Raw genomic sequence first — 3,962 nt, 5'->3', positions numbered from 1 at the left:
AAAAAAAAAAATCAAAATCTATTAAAATGAGACATCAAAAATTATTGAAAAAATAATATTCAAAATATCATCTAAAAGCTAAAAAAGAATACACATATAAAAACATAAAAAACATATAAAAAAGATACATCCGAAACTAAAAAAAAATTCAAGATAAATAAAAATATAGCCGAAATCTAAAAAAAAACATCGTGTGTCACGTCAAGAGGATTTTGAAAATAATGGTGCGATGTCATGATATAAGGACTTTCACGGACCGAAAAGAGATGGAGAAAGAGGAGGCGGTTCAACAATGCGAAAGGTTGGAGGAGAGGATACAACATCGCTAAAAAAAAGTTGGAGAGGGGAGGCACCATGGCACCGCGACAGGGTAGATTGGAGGGGGAGAAAAGACGCATGTTTTTCGAGGGCAAATTTAATTTTTTAAAATTTAAAAATATTATTTTTAAAAGGTGTGTTCTGTGGTAGCTATTATTTTACTATGGCTATAGTGCCTACAAGGAGTTTATCAATTAATTGTAGACACCTAATATTTTTAAAGGAATTTTGACTTTGAATTATTTTATATTAAACATAATAAAATAGCTAATGATTAGGGTAAATATGTTAAAGGTGATCTGAAAAAAAATAAATTTTTTTATTAGAAAAATAAAGAGAAAATAGATGTTAGTGCATCATCTATGGCTGATGAGGTGAAAGACTGCGCATTATAGCAGGTATTCACGTTGCGATGTTTGTGACCCGCTGCGAAAAGAAAAAAAAGTGAAAACTAATGAAAAACTGCCGTGAAAATTGCAAGAAGATGAGAAAGAGCTAACAGTGGATGATCATACTTCTTATTTTTAATAAATTATTTCAAAAAATAAATAGTAAAATGAGTGAAACCATCAATCCACGCATAAACTGAAGAATCCAAGCTAATTGGTTCTTGGTGATATAATTTTGTTCAGTAGGTTTGTGTGACTATTCGGGTAAGTGAATAGGGAGATGGAACCATAGTTGTCAGAACCGGACCGGACCGGCCGGTTCGACCGGAAATCCGGTAAACCGAACCTAGTACCGGTCCGGTCCAAGCTTGCGACCGTTTCAGGCAAAGAACCGGTACGAACCGGTCTAACCCGGTGTGAACCGGTGAAAACCGGCAAAAACCGGACCGGTCCGAGTCAATCGGTCAATATTGAAGGTGAATGTACAATAGACCAGCAATCTGCAACTCCACCATCACCATGCACCATACCCTTCAGCGCTGCCAAGTGTCAGCTTGTGATGATTTTTGAAAAATTCTCCAAAATACTTCCAATGGGGTCCAAACCCCTTCCTCCTGCATAAAGCTGGCATGCTTCTACCACAAAGCTGGAGTGATTCTCATTAATTAATATACAAATTATAATACATATAGCATTTTGCTTTTCACTTATATTCAATTTATTTTAATTTCAAAGTCTCTGATTTTTAAATCAATTACATTTTATTTAACTATAAATTTTATTAAATATATACAAATTAAAAAGATAAATAAAAAAATTTAATTAATCACAATTTATTTTTTCTTTTCATGATTATATGATATCTATTAATATTATTGTTTTAATATATTATTTTATTTTTTGTCTTCGTATGAAGTTGATAGTTAAACTAGTCAAATCATCTAACGATTCTTAAATATCAACTTCACAAAAAAATAATTTTACGTGACTTTTCACCTATAATAATATAATAAAAAAATGAATATAAACTAATTAATAAAGCATTAAAATTTAAAAATGATAATTATTTTTATAAAAACAAAAATAAAAATACAAATGATAAAAAATAATTAAATTTTATATAATTATTTAATTATACCGAGTTAACCGGTTCGACCAGTGACCTACCGGTTGAACCAGTGACTCAGTGACCCAGTAATCTCACCGGTTCGATCACCGGTTCGGTTCTGACAACTATGAGTTTAACACTATTATTAACAGTTTAACACTATTATTATTATTATTATTATTATTATTATTATTTGGACCAACTTAAAAAGTTATTGCTAATCTAGATACGTATAATTACTATTGAATGGAATTTTGGTAAAATAGATCAAAAAGTAATTTATTTTAATGTGTAAAAAAAAGTATATATTTTATAGATTAAAGAAAAATATTTTGTAGAAACCTCTAAAAAAGATAAAATGTTATTTTTCCTAAAACTTTTAGTCGAATAATTTATATATTTCATAATGCTAAGCTTGTGAAGACTACTACATATTTTGGTGAAGTTTATGAAAAGTCTTTCATTTTAAGTCAAGAAATTTTAAAAGGTGAGTCAATTAAACAAGGTGAAAACTCAGGTGCAGTCGATTTCACGTGAAGTTGATAGTTGAGAGTCGTTAGATGAAAATTTAGTCAAATCAATCAAATCATCTAACGATTCTTAGTTATCAACTTCATGTGAAGTTGACTGCACCTGAGTTTCCACCATCAAACAAACAAACATGATTGAAGAAAGTAAGTTGAGTTAACTACTTTGGTATTAAGATTGACAAGTTATATTGATTTATAGTTCCTATTCACTATAATTTGGTGTTTTAGATTAAAAAAATGTATCAATATAATCTCTTGTGTATTTTTTGTTATCGAAATTCAACGTTATTAGTGAGGTGACTAGTCTTGCTATGCTGGACATATTAAATTGATGTCATACGTATTTTGACGTTAAATAAAACATTAAACTGTGTCGTTTGAGAGTTTGAACAATTTTGTCATAATACCTAAGTTTCTTATCAAAACCCTTATTATTATTATTATTTGTAGAAATCTCTTAAAAAGGTAAAATATATAATTTTATTTTCCCTAAAATTTTTCGTCGATATATTTCATGATGCTAAGCTTGAGAGACTACTACATATTTTGGTAATGTTTATGAAAAGTCTTCCACTCCAAGTCAAGAAATTTTGAAAGCTGAGTTAATCAAACAAACAAGGCACACATCATTAAAGGAAAGCAAGTCACATCAACCAAGTCAAGTGATTGGAACACTTCTGCGTGCTACGTTGTTTCATGGAAGACGTCCTACATTACTATTAATTCATTTATTTAATAATAATAATTATTAATCTCATCTTGGCTAAAAATAAAAAATTTAATAATCATTATAAACATGAGACAACTATTACTTCTTAAATTAATTTTTGAAACTAAGTTAGACTTATTTAATTTCTTATAACAACAATAACTTAATAGTTATCAATCAAATAATGTTTTAAGTTTGAAATGTATTTTTTTCTATAAATAAGTTTTACATGAGCAATATAATGGTATGTTAAGCGAAATAAAACGTTAGAAATCAATTTGGTAAATACTTATACGAGTTGCAGTACTTTATATTTTATGATAAAGAATGTCGTCCATAAATTAATAAATATGAAATGTTATTTTTGAATTGGTTAAATTTTGTTCAAATAATCAAAAAATCATTTTGGTCTATTAAACAATTAAAAAAGCTAAAAAAATTAAATAATGCAAACGTACTAAACATAACATACATACACCAATTAATCTAACTTGTATGATTCTGAAAGCTAAGTCAATCAAACAAAAACAAACACCATTAAAGTAGGCAATAATACCAAGTCAACCAAGTCAAGGGGATTCGAAGACCTGAAACATGATATTATTACATGTGCATGCACCTCCACCCAGAGGAAACCACATGAGTTTTCCTTTGGTGATTTTTCATTGCTATTTTAAATTTATAATTGCACCGTACCATTATTGTGATGCCAAGTCATTCCTTATTATCATTTGCGATGAAATTTCATTGCAAGATACCAATAGACTTTAGCGGCCTGTATGGGTAAATTTTTTAAAATAATAGTAAAAAACAATAAATTTTAATATTTTTTAGTTGTCAATTATATTTAGTATAATAATATAAAAATATTTATTTATTTATTGTATAAAAAATATTTTTTAAATAAA

Source organism: Arachis duranensis, chromosome 5 (assembly GCF_000817695.3).
Source record: "Arachis duranensis cultivar V14167 chromosome 5, aradu.V14167.gnm2.J7QH, whole genome shotgun sequence".
Classification (NCBI taxonomy): Eukaryota; Viridiplantae; Streptophyta; class Magnoliopsida; order Fabales; family Fabaceae; genus Arachis; species Arachis duranensis.
The sequence above is the reverse complement of the archived record's forward strand: the minus strand, read 5'-3'. Positions refer to the sequence as shown.